The sequence below is a fragment of the Tachypleus tridentatus genome, chromosome 3 (assembly GCF_004210375.1).
Source record: "Tachypleus tridentatus isolate NWPU-2018 chromosome 3, ASM421037v1, whole genome shotgun sequence".
Lineage (NCBI taxonomy): Eukaryota > Metazoa > Arthropoda > Merostomata > Xiphosura > Limulidae > Tachypleus > Tachypleus tridentatus.
The window spans coordinates 72685734-72706715 of NC_134827.1; the positions used below are offsets into that span (position 1 = coordinate 72685734).

Below are 20982 nucleotides of genomic sequence, written 5' to 3' on the forward strand. Positions count from 1 at the left end.
TAGATGGTGCAGCATGTCATAATGAATATCATCAGGTCCAACTGACGTACTGGCAGACCGATGAAGGGCCATTTTTATTTCCACCAGGGTAAAGGGACAATTATAGTCAAAGAAACAGTCAGTTCGAAAGGAAAGAGGTGATCGCTCTGCCCGAGTCTTGATGGCCAGGAAGGTGGAGGAACAAGCAGAAGTGCTAGATACCCGGCAAAAGCTTTCACCTAGAGTGTTAGCGATGTTCCGAATATCAGTCACCTCCTGACCATCAGAGAGTAAGATCGAGAGGGGGATAGAATTGTAGTGTCCATTAACCTTTCGAATCCTGTCCCATATGATCTTGGAACTGGTGGTAGAAGATATACTGGTTGTAAACTTAATCCAAGATTTCTTCTGGCTGTGACGTCTTACCCACCTAGCATGTGCACGGGCCCGTTGGAAAGCAACCCGGTTTGAAAGTGTGGGATATCTACGAAAAGTATCCCAGGCCTGTTTTTTAGCCTTCCGTGCTAAGTGGCAAGCACTAAGTGTTTCAAGTCTTACTTTCAAACTTTCTGTTTTCTAGTGTTTCAAGTCTTCCCGTCAAACTTTCTGTTTTCTAGTGTTTCAAGTCTTACTTTCAAACTTTCTGCTTTCTAGTGTTTCAAGTCTTCCCGTCAAACTTTCTGTTTTCTAGTGTCTCAAGTCTTACTTTCAAACATTCTGTTTTCTAGTGTTTCAAGTCTTCCCGTCAAACTTTCTGTTTTCTAGTGTTTCAAGTCTTCCAGTCAAACTTTCTGTTTTCTAGTGTTTCAAGTCTTCCCGTCAAACTTTCTGTTTTCTAGTGTTTCAAGTCTTCCCGTCAAACTTTCTGTTTTCTAGTGTTTCAAGTCTTCCCGTCAAACTTTCTTTTTCTAGTGTTTCAAGTCTTACTTTGAAACTTTCTGTTTTCCACCACGGACGACGATATCGTGGAAAACGTGTCGAGGCTTTAGGAATACACTGAGCAGCTGCATGTGTAATACAGTCAGTTACCGCTGCTACACAGTCGTCTATTGATGGCTGATTTATGATGGCAGGATCAAGTTCTGCGAGAGCAGTGAAAGTGGACCAGTCTGCCTGATCCAGCTTCCACCGGGGCACGCGGGTAGGGTGGCATCGACCACGGCCAGTCTCTCTCAAAAGGATCGGAAAATGATCACTGCCTAGTGGATTACTGTCAACCCTCCATGAAAAATGGGAGAATAATGAAGGGGGAGCAAACTGAGAGATCAATAGCGGTAAAGGACTGACTAGGTGCATGAAAGTAAGTGGAAGAACCAGTATTGAAAAGAGAAAGATTGTGATCAGAGAGCATCCGCTCTACAGATCGGCCCCTCCCATCAATAATAACACTTCCCCAGAGGGGATGATGTCCATTAAAATCCCCTACGATTAGAAATGGAGATGGCAACTGTTCAACGAGAGCATCAAGATCTGATTGATCATTTGTCCAGAGAACAAACAGTGATGGTATGACCCAAAAAAACACGGATGGCTACAGCCTCCAAGGGTGTGTTGAGTGACAAAGAGAGGGTGGGCACGTGTTGATCAACCAACAGTGTCACCCCTCCATGTACTCGACCATCACACAACCTGTCATTTCTGTACAGAGAAAACTGCCGAATGGAGATAGTATCAGCAATTTTGAGAAATGTTTCTTGTAAAGAAAGACAAACAGGATGGTAGGAAGCAATCAGCGTTTTGATATCATCCAGATTAGAACGTAAACCTCGACAGTTCCATTGTATCAAGGTGGCCATTTTTAAGAACGGGTAGGTGAAGTGGCTGGAGAACCCTTCGGTTTACGACCACGTCTTTTTTCTTTACTGTCTTTAGTCGGAGGAGGTCTATCAACCTCCATGGATCCTCCTCTGTGTCGGGTGGGCAGGTTTTTGTTATTGGAAGGGGAATCCAGTGACTGAGGACGCGAACGAATAATTGTTTTGTCTCTTGTGGTGGGAGAAAAAGATGTATCAGAAGAAATGCCTGTATTTGAAACTGTAGGACGTGGATCTTGAGGTTTATTGGAAGGTATGGGAGGAACAGAGATAGGTGTGGAAGTCGATTCATCAACCTTTTAACCACGGAGGTCAAAAGGCTTTTCATTTGTTTTGAAAACGATTCTTTTGGAGGCACAGAGAGATCTGTCTGCACTCCACTGTAGTTGTGGAATGAAGTGCAGTAGCATATGTCCGAGATGGAGTTGTGGACAGCAATTTCCGAGCCTCAGGATAACTAATGTTATGTGTCGTTTTCAAAAGCTGCACCTCTTTTTTCCTCCAACCATTTTGGGCAAGAATGAAAGTAAGAGGGGTGAGAACCATTGCAGTTTACGCAATGTGGGTTCATGTCACAGTCATAGGCATCGTGGTCCTTGCCCCCACAACGAGCACATGTCAGGGAACCACGACAAGATGTCTTTGAATGGCCGAATCTCTGACATTGGAAACATCGAAGAGGGTTTGGTATGTATGGCCCAACCCTGCAAATGAGATAACCTGCCTTGATGGTGGCAGGTGCACGTGGTGCGGAAAATATTAAAACGAGGGTATTTGTTGGCAGTGTAACTCCATCTTTGCGAGTGGAGATGCGCCTCACTGCAGAAACTCCTTGAGTGGAGAGACCAGCGAGAATCTCTGACTCGGGAACGTTCTTCAAATCCCTTTCAACAATAACTCCTCGTGAAGAATTCAAGGTAGCATGGGGTGTAACCTCAATAGGTATATCCCAATTGCCTTTGAATTCAAGAGGAGTTCACTGTGTTGGGATGTGGATGTTTCAACCAATATGTCACCAGATCGAAGTTTCTTTACTGACTTTGGAGAGCCAGCAAGTCCCTCTAGTCCCTTTTGAATAAAAAAAGGGGACATTTGCCCTAAAGGTTTTTCCGAAAGAGAATGTAATATAAGAAAATGAGGTACGTGTGTTACTGATGTTGAAGATTGCTGTTCTGAGTATTCAAGACGTGGTCGCTTACCCATTGACTGTTTTTTTACAATTTTATTTAAATTTTTTAGAGGATCCATAGGAAAAAGGAAAAATTTCGGTACCCACTGACCCCACCCACCATGGAGCCCTACAAGGGGACGCACTACAAAGTCACGCAAGGATAATGCAGCAACGCCAGGGTTTCGTGAGCACTATACCCAAACACCAGCATCAGCCCCAATGTCCACAACACCCGTTGAGAACTTCCAACACTGGTACTTGGTTGACTCTAGCTCAAGTGGACCAGCCGATTGACCCAAAGGGGGCCACCCAAAGGCCGCTCGTCTGCAGGAATTCGAGGCCAAAGTGGTGTGTTAGGGTTGGAACCCTCAACCACCAGGATCCTCTCCTCCCCTTCACGGGTCGCCACGCACGGGAAACACGTGGGTGGATGTTTAGATCCCAGAGAAGGTAACCAGATAGAACAGAACCTTCCCTGGGAGGTCCCCTCACCACGTACAGGAATCCACACCGAGGGTTTTTTTTTTTAAAAAAAGATAGTTCCAATTTCTTTTCATTCATTGTATTCTTCCTTAGAAATATTGTCATATTGAAGAGAAGAATAAATTACCAGCAAAAAATAATCTAGCCAGCTGCAAGCTAAGGCCTACATCTCCTCTGCAGATTAAGACGAAACTGATTCCTGGGAAGCCTTACCAGTAACATTTTTTAATGCAAAGGGAATTTCTGTGGGCAATAAATTGATTGCAAATTCATACCGAAAATTCTTATAGTTCAGTAAAAAAAAAATATGCAAAAAAAAAACAAATTACTGAAACCAATACTCTGAAAGGACAAAGAAGCACATACATAGTCAGTAGCCATCTAACAACCCACATCTAAGCAATACAGTGACAGAGAAAATGAGGAATGAGTGGAAATAGCACAGGAGCTAGCTTGGACAATATTGGTGACACAGTATTATTGGTAGAGAGTTATCATAATATATAAAAATTCAAAAATGGTACAAAATTGATGGAGTGTATAGACTGTTGCACAAGCATGAACATTTTTGTCAGTGCTTAGAGGAAAGATAGAAGATCAAGACCGTTTTGTGTAAATGGAGGTAAAAATGTATTTTAATAAACAAGTTAAACATTTGTACCTTGCATTACAGATACCAGATGAATACTCCCAAGATAACACTATAAAATGAATCAGTACAGCATTATAAAAACAAAAAGGACTAATTCAGTTACTAGTACACATTAATCGAGTAAAAAAGAATCAAAACAAATTGAGTTATCAAAATGCAATGGTTTAATTACAGATGGAGAAACCCAGAGAAAAATCAATGAGCAACGTGCATGGTTTAAGTACAAGTGAATAAAACCAGGGAAAACTAAAAAAACAATTACACATTATTTACCTGCAACTACAAATAGGCAGAGATGTCCTGCTCCCAAAAAACAGTGTTTTTTTTCTCCTAATCTGGGGGCATGTGAAATTATCAGTGCAAATGGAGTAGATGAGAGCAGTAAACATTTCTAAATCACATGTGTCAAGTAACAAAGTTTTAACATATTTATGTTCAATATCCAGAAAATGATCCTATTAGAGAGGAGACAGAGCCCCCACTATGAGATGAGATATTTCTACTCAACATGAAGTGCCAAGCAATAGAAATAATTACCAAATTATACTTGCTAATCCCTGTACTTCACCAATAATTTCCTACTATAATGAAGAAGATTCTTATTTTACACACATGCAGGATGTCCCAGAAAAGGAAAATGTAATCCACATTGTGAAAGAGTTGAGGTTTAGATCACCATGAGAACCCACAAGAGGTTTTATGGGTTCTGAAGACACTAAAATCACTCTCAAATCCAAAACGTGTGAAGTAGAATATTCTGTACACAATATTTGTTCAAAGGCATCCTTTACAACATAAAGTTCTGCTAAAGTTGAAATTAAAAAAAAATCTGTAAAACTGATATTCCCAGAACAGACTTCAATATCCACACATTACAAGGATATGAATAAAGTGTAACAGCTAGAGTTTAGAGTCACTATGTATTGACCATTGGAAATCCAAACTATCATCTCTTTACACAAGTTAAGAAAACAGAGAAAATTTCAAATTAGTTTCAAAGGATGATATAGTCAAGAATTCCAAATCTATAAGAAAAGAAAGAACCCTTCAACTCAGCAAATGACAGAGGTACATGTATATAATATCACAACAGCTGAAATAAAACAGATGACAGGTTTATTCTCAAAAAGAAATTACAATGGTGAGAAATAACCTCAGATACAAATGACAGTAGACCAAGAAATACTTAGGGAACTCAACAAAACACACTTACAAACAGAATGATTTTGTGCAACATTCTAATGACAAATAAGCAATTTATTTGCGAAAGGAGCAACATTATCAACAAGAAACATTCTTGAAAGACAGGAGAGAATAAAAATGCTTAAGGGAATGATAAAATGTCTCTTAAAACATGGAAACCAAATAAACTGAACACTTTACAATGAACCATAGTGTAGTAATGATGTAAAAAATGGAGAACAGCAAAAAATTAAATTGCTACTGCCTTAGTTCTTGACCATATTGTAGTGATGTACAGAACAGTTCAAATAACTAAGTAGCTGTAGCTGTTGTCCCTGTTTTAATGAAATACACTGATACAGAACAGTTCAACTAAGTAGCCGTAGCTGTTGTACCTGTTGTAATGAAATACACTGATACAGAACAGTTCAACTAAGTAGCCGTAGCTGTTGTACCTGTTGTAATAAAATACACTGATACAGAGCAGTTCAACTAAGTAGCCGTAGCTGTTGTCCCTGTTTTAATGAAATACACTGATACAGAACAGTTCAACTAAGTAGCCGTAGCTGTTGTACCTGTTGTAATGAAATACACTGATACAGAACAGTTCAACTAAGTAGCCGTAGCTGTTGTACCTGTTGTAATGAAATACACTGATACAGAACAGTTCAACTAAGTAGCCGTAGCTGTTGTACCTGTTGTAATGAAATACACTGATACAGAGCAGTTCAACTAAGTAGCCGTAGCTGTTGTCCCTGTTTTAATAAAATACACTGATACAGAACAGTTCAACTAAGTAGCCGTAGCTGTTGTACCTGTTGTAATGAAATACACTGATACAGAACAGTTCAACTAAGTAGCCGTAGCTGTTGTACCTGTTGTAATGAAATACACTGATACAGAACAGTTCAACTAAGTAGCCGTAGCTCTTGTCCCTGTTGTAGTTATGTACAATGACACAAAACAACACAACAGTTCAATTAACTAAGTAGTTGTTGTCTTTGTTTCTATTACAGTAACGTACGATAAAGAACAATAATAGCTTAAGCTATACTTTGGCACTTTAATAATGCAATACAATTATTAAGACAAGCCATCAGAATCATTTACTGAATCTGAAACAGGATCCAACTAGATTGGTGTGATTTTGATTTCACAATGGCAGACAACACCAGGGAGTAGTATCAGAAAGTTCAAGTTTCTTGTAGACTTTTAAGTTAATTGACTCTGTTATCTTGAAATTTCACTAGTTTCTCTAAAACTGCAACATTCTACTCTGTTACGATATCTTGATCTTCAAGAAAATGTATCAGTTCTTTCATACTTGTAACCTCTTTTTGGGCTTCCCATGATTCAGACTTGTCTGAAAGCTTCTCTAATTCCATCATCCACACAAATCAATTCTATATTTTTCAAGACTTTCCACTTTAAATTTTCATATGGTGAAAGTGCAGCAGACATTATTAGTCTATAAATATAAAAAATAAAGTTAAACCATTAACAGAAAAATACACCCAATAAAACAAGTTTGTTGAAACTACTTAAACTTCCATATATTATAGCCACAGTGATAAAACCTTATGTTGTTACCCATTACACTAGTAATCCACTGAAGATTTTAACATTACTAATGAGTGATTGGGATAATACACTGGCTTCATCATTCCATAAATACATTTTAAAACAAACTTCTTATCAATACTAGGAACATTATTTTACAAACATGGTGACATGAACTATTCATGCTCTAATATAGATTGTATTGCATCTGCCCACTTGTTAACTCCAGATAGGAACTTGCCAGCAAAACAGCAACGAAAGAGAAGATGTAATGCTATCTATATATAAAGTGACTGCTTAATTAAATGAAGTTAAAGTTACAGATTTGGTATATCTGGATTTTCAGGAAGCAATTGACAAGATGCCACATTAAAGGCTTGTAAAGATAATTACCTCCTATAGAAGTGGGATATAATTTAACTAACTGGATAGAAGAGTGGCTTGATGAAAAAAAAAGCAGAAGATTGTTACAAATGGAGTCCAGTGAAACAGGATTAATGTCACAAGTGGAATACCTCAGAGCTCAGTCTTTGGAATGGGTTGTCTTTGGATGTTTTTGAGGCAATAAATTTAAGTGGATTTAAGAAAAAGCTTGATAGGTATATGAATGATAAGGACTGGCTATAAGATTGTTAAAAAATTATTTATTAATAGTATTAGTTTAAGGGTGGAACAGTTGAAATGGATCAACAGATTAAAACTTGTCCCAAAATATTATATTACTATGGGCCTAAAAAGAGTAGACCACCCAGAAGACTTGTTGAATGAATTACTTTATGCAGCATTTTATTCTTCTATTAGGATTGTTTCTAGGAAGGCAGCAGTGCCATATGATATTTTTTTTTATCCTGTAATCTGTTTGTCAGCTAGAAGAAGCTACTGATCATAAGTGATGTTAAGTAAGCTACTTAGAATGTTTTATAAATTAACATCACGCTTCCTTCTAATACATTCACATGTAGATTACAAACACAAAACAGTTTTAATGTATTCTAAAGACTGCTGGTAAAAGTATTAAAACTTTTGTTAAAATAATGTAGAGAACAACGTTTTGGCCTTCTTAGGTCATCTTCATGTTAACAAAGTGTTACATTTTTACTTCGAGTGGGTTTCTTATCACAAATCACAAAACAGTTTTGGAGTGTATAGGATTTTTTCAAGATAGGGAAAGAACCTGTCAATGTGTTAGTTATCATAGTTACTTTGTACAATTAAGTTTGTTTATGTTAGTTAATGTCATTTGAAACATACAATTAACAACAGTTTGTTGATACATTAGGTAAAAATAAAGCAATTTATCATCATTACACAAACTTGATATGTCACCAGACAACTTAACAAACAAACATTAACATTATTTTCATATGCTCTCTTTTGTCTTTTTAGGTAATTTTTCAATTACCCTTCATTTCACATGTAACACTAATCTAAAAATTTCCTAGTTTACAAATGAAGAACCAAATGTTTAACTGCTAATGTCAACTAAATGACATAATCACTACCACACATCTTCCACCATTTGTTTTCAAAATATCCCATAATCCTTCACCAATCTTTTGTAAATGAACTGATAAGTAACTAATATAAGCACATTTTAATATCACTTATAATGTTGATAATGCTTTTCATTAAACATATTGCAATTAAAAATGTTTAAGTAGCCAGTTAGTTAATTTATTTATGCACTTTATATAAACAGAAGTAACATATAATGAAGGTTTGACCATTTTGTAGTCATCTAACAGGCTACCATACTTACAAAATAGTAAACTTAGTAAATTGACTTGAGGATATTTTATTTAGTGAAAACAACAAAAAGATAATGTCTACAAACATTGCAACTCAATAAAACCACAGCATAGCTATTAAAAAGAAAAATACTTTACGTATAAAATCAACCATCAAGATACCTTTATTGATACTTAAACAGTCTAAGACTGTTTGTTTTTACACTTTTCACAGTTCATAAACCACAGGAACATTTACAGAAACTAAAAAAAATTAATTAAATCTACTATTTACTTTACTTTGTAATGATATTCAAATCTATCTTTATTTAATTGCAGTTAAACTTTGTGTATGTTGTAAAAGATGAGTTTCATTACTAAATGATTTAAAAACTTGATGTGATACCATAACAAGTGTTGTATTTTCACACAAAACTAATTACTTGACAATAAAACCCACAATAACAGCTGAGAAATAAGGGAAATGTTTTGAAATAGATAATTTGACAAAATTTTAAGATGCATGCAAAGAAAGAGGTTGGAAGCTTTTGAAGGGCAATGAATACATTTTTTAGGGACAACACCACCAACAAAAAAGATTCATACATACATAGAATGAATCAGTGAATGGTTCATTAACTTTCCTTTTTTTTAAGTTGAATCTCTGTCAAACTAGTCATAATGAAAATCAAGGAAAACTGAACAAAGAAAGTGTACTTGAATTCAACAGGTTAACTCTCTTTCTTCAGTGGCAGCTTCACCTCATGACTCACAGCATCAGTCAGATATTACACTAGATCAATATCATTATTGACCAGCAAAGGATTTTTCAATGCCATGTTGTTCGATCCATACATTTCATACAATAGTGAAATACCATTCCCAGTAGACAAGATGTTACCTACCTAGAAGAACAAATACAAAAATAATGACACACTGGATTATGTGTTGCCACTATCTAATATAAAAAATAGCCTTTGAAAATTTCTTATTACAGAAGAAATTGAACTGCACCATTTAATCTTGGTTTAAATCTATTATTATAATTTATTTTAGCTTAAACTCCTAGACCTTAGGTATTAAGAATAAATAAAAATATATCTACTGAATATTTGTTATGAAACTTGTATAATGATTAAATGAACAAAATAGCGCATTTGACTACAGAATGTAGGAAACATGATACGTCTGCATATTACAGCAGATTTCAAACAAGGAATGCAGAAATATTAAGTGAAACATTTGATAATCAAAAAATAGATATTTTCTCAAAGTGTGATACACTTTTAGCAGGAATCTTCTAAGCAAAACCAAAGTAGAACTCTGGGCAGATGTGCAGAAATGTAAATATTTACTTTTCATTTACAAAAATGTTGTGTTCTCTTTTTGAACTTGTAATTTAGACAATTCATTATTTATGGAATTTTAAAATACCTTTTATCTAATTGTTTAATAACCTAAAAATTAATTTACGTACATAATAATATGGGATTGCACCTAATTTATTGAATTTATACAGGGGATAAACTATTCAATGATGGCACAGAAGATTTCTTTTTATCACAGATAATTAAATAAGTTAAAAAAAATTATTTATAGTTACATATGTACACACTACATCCATAATAATAAGATGACCCAAATCTACACAGTGTCCAGTTTACTTACAACTGTTATTATTTGTCCTACTGCTTCTTCAATCCTAAACAATACAGCCTGTCATATCATATTTTATAGCATTCATTTTTTATACTATTATTATTCCTTCAGTCTGTCCATGATAGAAACAGCATGGTGTTATTACAACCTTCATTATTCATTCAACTGACCACTTAATTCTATTTGAACTTACAACACCAACTCATTAGACATTTCATTCGCCGCACTAATGCACCTTTAACTGCCATTAAAGCCTTTTGTTGCATAGATCAATTAGCCTTTGTTCTAAGTGATTTACATATGCATGATGCAATGAACCAAGAATAATCTAGAGAGGGCAATCTCTTAAAATCACCACAGTTTCCAGTGTTATAAGTTAAAGGTTTTCAAGATATTATTCTGGCCTGTAAAATAATTGCTCAAACATTTCACTTCATGTAGGTTTTTTCCAAATTCATAAATGACATAAAAATAACAAAAACTGCTTAAATTTGACCTTTCATGCTGCTGTTAATGTACTAAAATTCCAAACAACACACGTTCAGTATAGAAAAGGATAAAAATCTAATACCTTAAGGAACCATTTTTAGAAATCAAGAATATGTCAAAGTTACTGTGATTGCTTGTAACACAGAAGGTATTTCTGCTGATGGTGTTCTGTAACTTAACATTTCATCGGCTTTCTTAGCAGGAAATTAGCTTCAAATGTGATTTACTTTACAAGTTCCTTGACTGACCACAGGAAGAGGGGCAATGACAAATGAAGGAAAGCCACCTGATGAGATGGAACTTTAAATAAGTCAGAAGTAACTGCTTTAAGTGAAAATATTTAATACATTTTCACTTTTTTACATGTGTTTTTAATGCCCTTTAAGACTATTCTTTTTCTTTAACTCTTTCTTCACATTGTTTCTTGCAACAGCTATACAATGTTCTTATTGATAATTTACTTCTACTTTAATACATACTGGACACAGATGGAAAAAAAGCATTTGATGTTTGACTGAAAAACCTTTTCAGTGTTAGAAAATTTTCTTTGTTTCTAGGTGCAAGACAAAGCTACAAAAAGAGATATTTATGTTATACTCACCACAAATATCAAAACCCTACTTCTCATCATTACAAGCCCTTAGATTAATTTCTTAGCATTACAAGCCCTTATATTAACACTGAGCCATTGGAGAGCATGAAAGATGGGAAAAGGAAGTAACCATAAGAAAATATGGTCTTACTTTACCTTGTTGTATTTATAATATTGAAATAATTATGTCAAAGAACAACTATAGGACTAGGTTTCATGAACTATAACTAAAACACTATCACCATCTATAATACAGTAAAAATAAATTTTAAGCAACCGACTTATGTAGACCAGTGGCAATTTTCCCCAATTTCTTTCTTACCTCTTCTGTGTACCAAGGATTTGTATCAATTATCTTCCTATCTCTAGAAAGTCCTTCCTATTTTACATACTTCTGAAAATTAACTTCAATCTACAATAACTTCTTATGCAATGTTATCCATAAAGTTTCAAGGACCAAGAACTTTGCAAGTTTATCAGAAAATATTATAAAGATGACAATAAAATGGTATGTATATAAATGTTTCTTTATTATTTCTTTTTTTTTGCTATGTAACAATGTGAAGTAGATGAAATACAGTATGCCCAGGATAGATGTTGAACTCAGAAAGACCTTCAATAGCCTACATTCTAACAAGTCAAAAGGCATTGAGTTTAAAACAAACACATTCATATTCTACTGAACTAATGAGCCTTGCATCCTAAATAACAAAATAGTGCCAGTTATTTCATATTTCAAGAAATTATAGAGCTTGGAATCTTAGGCAAACACATCTTCACCAATTTATTTGATATTTCATCATTATTTGTGATAGACATGCATGTCCTGATTCACCCTTATCATCTATATTTCAGTCAAACATTCAAACTCTAGAAATAGACTTGAAAACATCATCAACTCCTCTTGCTACAGCAATGCTCTCCTTAATACAAGTCATACTTTTCTAGTTTCCAAATCCCTTCATTACTTTACATTACTCAACACAGAAGTTAATTTTGCAAATTCCGGTCCAATTATGAATACTTACCAGGCCTTCTGAATAAGAGAATAAAAGCTTTAAGTTTCAGCTATTAAGTTTATAATATCTAGGAACAAATCAAATTTACTGTTTATAAAAAAAGGAAAGGCTGTTTTCAAACTCATATCTTCATAAAGTTTTTATTCTTTTTTTGCTTTTACAATTTTGTTAAACTTGTGATATGGAAGTGTAATTTTTGTTTATTTTTTACCCTCAGACAAGGTTTGTGATGATGAAAAACTCAATTGAAGTAAAAATGTATTTCCAGACAGCTGGTATGGATATTAAAACTTTTATTAAAATAAAGTAGTTGGTTGGTTGGCATTTTATAGCACAAAGCTGGTAAAGAGCTGGTAAAACAAACAAATAAAATTATTACAATTCATAAAAAGGAATCATATTAAAACAAGGTCCAATTTTTGAATGAAAAAGGTAAATAGTGTTAAAAAGGTCAAAAGCATATAAAAGCTAAAAATATTTTTAAGGTGAACAGTGTCGACACCATTTAGACATGTTTTGTCCCAAGGTACCCCTGACACTGGACTCGTTGGTGATAGTGTCATTTAGAGTTGTAACGACAGCATGACAGTAAAATGTGGACTATTGTGACCCAAGTATTACACAGACAACACATTGGTGCATCAGTCCCAGATAAAAGAAAATGATCAGTTAAAACAACTGTGACCAATGAGTAGTCCAGTTACAACAACTTTTTCTTTCTGATCCTCATGGAAACAAGACAGCCAAAGTCCAATAGAAGCTTTTATCTAGATAACCTTGTTTTCATGTTGCTCACCCCAAGTTGACTGCCAACTAACACAGAGCTGAGCCTTGAATACAGGACCGTAGTTTATGTATAAAACAGGCATAGCAGTGACAGTGCCACAGCAGACAGACTTAGTTGCAGTGTCAAGGAGCTCATTCCTGCAAATACCAAAGTGGCCTCCAGAAGAACAGGATATAAGTAGATGTTAATGAGAAATGGACCAGTCAGTTTTGAATATCAGTGAGAAAAGAGTGAGAACTAATATTAAGCAGTTCCAGGGCCAGTACAGAGCTAAGTGAGTCATTATAAATAGTACAATTTGAGTACTGTTTAGCTTCTATGTGATCCAGGGCAAGAGAAATGATGTAGAGTTCAGCAGTGAACACAGAATCTGTAGAGGGGATATTGTGTGTAACCTCAACAAATCATGACAGAGCCCACACAGTCACCTGATTTTGAACCATTTGTATAAACTGAGATGGAAAGCTGGGTCGAAAGATGTTCAGCAAATAAAATGATGCTACTTCCAATTGGAGGTATCAGTTTTGTTTCAGATGGCTCAAAGTAAGGTTGCACATGGGAATGGTAATAAGCCATGGTGAGATGGGCTGATCTGTAGCTACAGCAATGCTATCCAAGGACAGATGCAATTCATGCAACTGCACCTGGATACAAAGGCCAAAAGGAACAATGGCAGATTGTCTGTTCTGAAAATGCATGGTCCACTGAGGAAGGAAAACACAACCCCAGGTGGAATGCTATGGTAATTATTGAAGTTTTGAAGAATACAGTAAAGACAGTTGTAAATGGTAGAGGTGTAGAGGAGGTTCATGAGACTGTGTACAAACTCTGGAGTGAGGAAGTGTGGAAACCCCATGCAGAGCCAAAGCCCCTGATGATGAATGCAGTCCAGCATCTTCAGTTCCAAGATTCTGGAAGAGCCACAGACCAGACCCATAGTCCAGTTTTTTGCAACATACCTTTCACATAGAACATTGATCCCTACCCCAAGAGGTGGAAGAAAGTACATGGAGGATCTTCAGTGAAATTGCACACTTGAGTTATAGCTGCTTGATGTATGATATAAAGGTCAGCTTATGGTCAAAGATAAACTCCAAGAACCTTGCCTCAGGGACTAGGGGAAGAACAACTTCACTGTTTGCAGCAAATGTGCATACAAAGTTTTAGATTGAAAAAAAGTTAAAATTGTTTGCTGTGGTCCACTTCAGTAAGCAACTTAGGGCAGTCTGTAGCTGTCACTCACTAAACCTGACATGAGATGTGGAAGTCGTTGATAATGGGCATATTTGCAACAGTAAGAGAAAGTTGTCCAGTGGTAGCATTAATCTTTATATTAAAAAGTGTGACATTTAAGGCACAGCCCTGAGGGACTCCAAGTTCCTGGAGGAAAGAATGGGAGAGTCAAACTCACACGAAGTTTGGATCACCTGACCATTACAAAATTTATAATAAAAATGGGCAAATGGCCACACATTCCACATAAGTGGAGGTTTCACAAAAATGTCATACCTCCATATTGTATTGTAATCCCTTTCAAGTTTATAAAATGCTGACACAAGATGTTCTTTGAGAAAGGCTTCTCTGATTGACATTAAGTTGAATCAAATGGTTCATGTTAAAGCACTGTTATCAGAACCCACACTTGGTGGGCAAGAGGAAGCTGTTTGAATCAAAGAACCAAACAAGATGAGCATTACCCATCCTCTCTAAGGTCTTACAGAGACAGCTCGTTAAACCAATTGGATGATAGTTTAACGGAATCTTGGGATATTTCTCCAGCTTAAAGAAAGGTAGGTCAATAGCCTGGCACCATGCATCAGGAAAACATTCTCCTGCCAGATCTCATTAAGAACAATCAGAAGAAAAGCAAGAAAAAGATGGTACAGCATGTCATAGTGTACATCATCAGGTCCAACCAATGTACTGCCAGACATCTTGATGAGCTAAGAAGGTAAAGAATGAAGTAGAAAAGCTAGATACCTGGCAAAAGCTTTCATCAAGAGTATTGGCGATCCTCTGGGCATCAGCAACATCTTTGGAGAGCAAGATCAAAAGGGAGACAGAAGTATAATGCTCACTGACCTTCCAAATCTTATCCCATATGACTTTGGAACTGTTGTGGAAGAGATGTTGATTGTGAATTTAATCCAAGTTTCATACAGGCTTTGACATCTTACCTGCTGAGCATGTGCATGAGCTCCTTGAAAAGCGATGTTGTTCAAAAGTGAGGGATACCTAGAAAAGGTATTCTAGGCATGTTTTTGAGCCTTCCATGTCATGTGGCAGACAGGATTCCACCATGGACAAGGATACCATGGAAAATGTGTCAAAGGTTTAGAAATACATTGAGCAGCTGTCTGGATAACACAGTCAGTCACTGCTGCCATGCAGTCATCTACTGCTGATTTACAGACAATGACTGGTTCAAGTGCAATGAGAGCAGTGAAGGAGGGACAGTTTGGCTTGATCCAGCTTCCATCAGGGCATACAGGTAGGGGGGCATCAACCACTACCAGTCTCTCTCAAAATGACAGGAAAATTACGACTGCCCATTGGGTTACTGTCAACCCTCCATGAAAAGTAAGAGAATAGCAAAGGGGAGCAGACAGAGATCAATAGCAGTAAAAGACTGATTAGGTGCATGACTATAAGTATAAACACCAGTATTAAAGAGAGAAAGGTTGTGATCCAAGGTCATACACTTTATGGAGTGATCCCTCCTATCAATCCTCTGTGGATTAATAAGGGAGACAGCAACTGTTAAATCAAGGTCTGATTGATCATAAGTCTCTCCAGGCAACAAGTAGAGAGAACAAATAGTGATGGTACAACCCAAGGAAACAAAGATTGCTACTGTCTCCAAGGGTATTTCAAGTGACAAAGACAGGGTGGGCACATGCTGATCAACCAACAGTGCCATCCCTCCATGCACTCATCCATCATACAGCCTGACATTTCTGTACAAAGAATACTGCCAAAAAATGACTGTATTGGCAGGTTTCTGAAATGTTTCCTGTAAGGAAAGACATACAGGATGGTAGGAAGCAATCAGTGTTTTAATGTCATCCAGATTAGAATGTAAACCTTGACAGTTCCACTGTATCAGGGTGGCTATTTTTATTTATATGTAAACAAGTTGGGTAGAGACCCCTTCTGTTAACGACCAAGTCTTTTTTCCTTACTGTCCTTATTTGAGGGAGGTCTATCGACCTTCATGGATCCTGCCCTAGGTCAATTGGGTAGGTCTTTGCTGTTGGAAGGGGATTCCAGTGACTGAGGACATGAACAAATGATAGTTTTGCATCTTGGAGTGGGAGAAGAATATGTATCTTAGGAAATACCTGTACCTGGAACCAAAGGATGTAGATCTTGGGGTTTATTGGAAGGTATATAAAGGGACAGAGATAGGTGTTGAAGTTGATTCAATGGTTTCAACCATGGAGGTCAAAAGAGCTTTCATTTGTTTGGAGAATGATTCTTTTGGAGGCACAGAGAGATCCATTTGCACTCCCATTGTAGTGGTGGAATGAAGTGCAGCAGCATATGTCCAAGATGAGGTAGTGAACAGCAATTTTCGACCCTTAGGATAAGTATTGTTATGAATTGTTTTCAATTGCTGCACCTCTTTTCTTCCAACCATTTAGGGCAAGAAAGTAGGATGGGTGAGAGCCATTGAAACTGATACAATGAGGGTCCATTTCATACTCGTAGGCATCATGGTCCTTGCCACCTCAATGAGCACACGTCAAGGAACCACGACATGACATCTTTGAGTGACTGCACTGCTGACACTGGAAACATCAGAAAGGGTTTGGAACATATGGCTGTACTTTGCAATTAATATAACCTGCCTTGATGGTGGCAGGCAGACGTGGTGACATAAATGTGAGAATGAGGACATAGGTCAGCATCATAATTCCATCTTTGCAAATTGATGTATGACTCACTGCAGAAACTCCTTGGGTGGATAAAACAGGGAGAATATCTGACTCTGAGAGGCTCTTCAAATCCCTCTCAACAATAACTCCTCGTGATGAATTCAAAGTAGCATGAGGTGTAACCTCAATAGGTTTCTCCCCAATTGCCTCTGAATGCAAGAGGAATTTAGTGTGTTGAGATGTGGATGTTTCCACCAATATGTCACCAGATCAAAGCTTCCTTATTGACTTTGGAGAGCCATCAAGTTCCTCTAGTCCCTTCTGAATGAAAAAGGGAAATATTTGCCCTAAAGGTTTGTCTGAAAGTGAATGCAATATAAGAAAATGAGGTACAGGTGTTGAAGAGGTTGAAGATTGCTGCTCAGAAGCTTCAAGATATGGTCATTTACCTGTGGTCTGTCTTTTTATTATTTTACTTTTATTTGGGTGATACATAATAAAGAAAAAATATTTTGGTGCCCACTGGCCCTATCAACCATGAAACTTAAATGCTGAACAAGGACAATTCAGCAATGCCAAGGTTTAGTTAGCTCTATATCCAAACACCAGCATCAGACACAATGTCTACAGCACCTATTGAGGACATCCAACACTGGTACTTGGTTGAACCCAGCCCAAGTGGACCAGCTGACTGACCCTGGTGGAAGAGGACACCCCAAGACTGCCTGTCTACAGAAATTCAAAGCCAATTGGTATGTTAGGGGTGGTTAAAAGATCCAACCCTAACAAACCACTTTGGCTTTGAATGTATTTCAGACAAGGTTCTTATTAGCCTCAATACAGTTTCTAACTGTAATGTTTGACAGTTTATTATTATTATTTTAAAGTAAAATGCCCTTCAAGAACACATAAACAGCAAATTTTATTTATTGAACTTGACTAAATATAATGTGTTAACCAATATTGTTTTATTTATTAGTCTTCTGCTTTCATTACTAAAAGATTCAACATTTCATTTATAGACTGCTCTTTCTGCCATCTGTTCTTTATATAACCTCACAGCGTTTAAAATGCATTAAAATCCCACAACTGAAATATTCATTAAATATTAATTCCCTTCTATTATACTTGATGCACAAAATATAATTCAAAAGTGTGAAAAACATTTTTTAAATGAACAAAATACATAACAGAAGACACTACAACAGTTTTTGATAGAAAATATCAGCATCACCAACTCAAAACAGCACTTTAGAAGAGGCCTCAAAAGCTGCAGCCTACAGTTGTCCTTGTTTTAAAATAAGTTCCCCAAACTTTAAAGTTCAACAAAGGCTCATTACTGTTTTATTTATTGTACCCAATATCAGAATATATAAGCAACTTCATGGAGATGAAGTTCAGGGTTAGTGTTTTACTTACCTTAGGGGTACAACCATTAATGTTGTCATTCTGCCACATCCTGAAGAAGAACAGGATGCATTTAAAACTATTATGTCCTTTGATTCCAGACCATTTGACAATTTCTCCCAACCTTAATATATACAACTTTAAAAGAACTACATGAAAAGCATATCACCCAAGTACTTTTGGAAGATGGCAAATATTCCTCATAGTTGATAACGAGGAATACACTTTTTTTTTTAGTAAATAAAAATATTAAGACAGCTTCACTAAGTAATGAAAAAAAATTATTATAAACATACAACATTTCACCAAGATTGTTTTGTTGAAATAAAGTTTTTCTTACCCAGTAAAGCCATCTCCAAACTTTTAAATATTCAGATATGTTGTTATACATTATATATATATATAACTTTTACTCACAATACTATCAATGCTAGAGATGCACTGGTTCAATGATTCTAAATATGTTTTGAATCAGTTTCATGAGACAAACAAACAAATTCCAAGGTTTGAGTCTTTGTTCAGAGTGGGAGAAGGAAATTCTATTATTATTTTGTTGTGGTTTAATTTATTATTCCTTCTGTAACATAGTTGAACAATGAATATTTAGTTATTTAAAAATGTTAACTCACCTTCTCACTAAAGCACACTGAATATGTGTTTGTCTTATGAAACTCCCACAAGCTTCTCTAGCAGTAATGTACATATATTAAGGATATGAAAGATCATATAAATTAACCAGTCCCATAAGATGTAACCTCTTAGTCTAACTACTAAATAACAATCCTGCCTTAAGCCTAAATAAGTGACTGTTACTTAATATTGTTATGGATACTGAAGTGGTTTAATTTGGGAATCTTGTTATTTATTCTTCAGGTCCTTTTTCCTAATACCTTCATTTACAGAAGTTAACAGTTTTGATATTTATGTTATATTGTTCATCAATATTTTCATCAAGTTCTGGCCACACATGGATTTTTTTTTAAGTGAAAAAACTGTATTCCAACTGTTTTAAAGTTTTAAAGCATTGGTTTGGATTTCTGTGACTGTTCAAATTTAAATTCCTTTTTTTGCTTGATCCTATTTGTAGCAGCATTTTGTTTTGATTCATTAATGTCATTGTATCATCAATCAACCAAGCAAGTATGATTAACCTTCTATCATAATATCATCCCTTATATTTGCAAGTATAAAGTGAAACTTTAAATAACTGTTAAAGTAAGCATAGATATCTGATACCTAGAGTTTGGAAATACATACTAGTAAGGGACAATAAAATAAGAATTCATAACATAGTAACACTGAATTTATGAAGTTTGATATTTCCAAATTGTAAGACATTGATTTTTAATATTACATTCATTTTGATTAAAATTTTAATAAATTATCACTGAACAACTACATTTTAAACTAAATATTAAAAATCAAATAATAAATAGTAATACTACGCTAACTGGGCAGTATGTATATCCCCTTGTCATTTGTTGCGTACGACTGCAAATTATTGATAAGCACGACAATAATCATCAAAAAGCCAGAACCTTTTTTCTTTGTTGTTTAATGTCTCTCTCACTTTTGCCCGATGTTTCGAATTGCGCTTTTTCAATGGTCCATGAGCGTTACAGTTTACAAAACCGATTTTAAATTATCATATGAGTATTATTTCGCAGGCCTTAAGATGAAAAACTTGGATACAGTTACGATAGAAAGTGTTCGTACCCCTGCGTCCCGAGTGGTTTTTTGCTCATAGCAAACAAGTATCACGAGTAGGCTATTATACTAACACACATCTACAAAAAATTTTGTGTAAATTAAACAACAAATAAACTGCTTATAAACAAATAACCAAAAATAGGAGGAGCAGAAAGTGTTCGTAGATTTCAGAATGTGTGATAAAACTGACATTCCCGTAAAAATTTTGTTTAGTTTGGCGAATAAACTACATTATACCATTCCAGAACTAGACACTGTGTTCATAATTATTGGAATTTAGCCAGCAAAACATTTACTTCCGGCAATTTAGCTCCGTCTCCGTCATTATGTCGAACCATGGCGAACAGGAAACAACTGTCCAGTGATTTAAAAAACCGAATTATTGTAAAATACAAGTCTCGTGTGTCTCTTTCCGGTATTGCTACACAACGTCATGTGTCGAAATCTACTGTTCAAAGCATAATTGCCAAGTTTAAGCTTATAGGATAAACTGCTAACCTCCCTCGTTCCGGACGCCCCACCAAACATTCAGAGAGAACCAAGAGGAAGGTTCTCAGAGAAGTTAGTAGGAACCCTCGTTTAACACATAATGACATACATTAACTGGTAAGGGAAACTGGGGTTGAAGCAAGCACCTCTACAGTTACGAAAATGTTACGCTATTCTGGGTTCAAAGCATGCCGTCCTCGTAGAACTCCATATGTAAAGCCTGTTCATTTAGAAGCATATAAAACCCGATAAAACTGATGGATATTCTTACTCGTTCAGCTTTCATTAGCAGAAATGCATGCAAATCCAAAAAACGCCAAGACAAAGGGCTTATAGGGTAATCTTACTTAGAAACATCACCTAGGAAACAAACACAGTGTTCAG

The 20982-nt window shown here is 35.9% G+C and overlaps 1 long non-coding RNA gene across 2 annotated transcripts in view; it reads right to left on the reverse strand.

Annotated features, from left to right (window-relative positions):
* Nucleotides 1-5104: 5104 nt before the first annotated feature.
* The window catches only part of LOC143247163 (uncharacterized), a 40714-nt gene continuing 24836 nt past the window's right edge, over nt 5105-20982 (reverse strand). The window contains exons 5-6 of one of the 2 annotated variants that reach the window (XR_013026411.1): nt 9286-9469; nt 5105-6749 (exon numbers count right to left, since the gene is read on the reverse strand). This is a non-coding gene — a long non-coding RNA (uncharacterized LOC143247163). Of the gene's footprint in view, nt 6750-8735; nt 9470-20982 lie in introns of those variants that run through there. The other variant, XR_013026410.1, reaches the window with a different exon arrangement.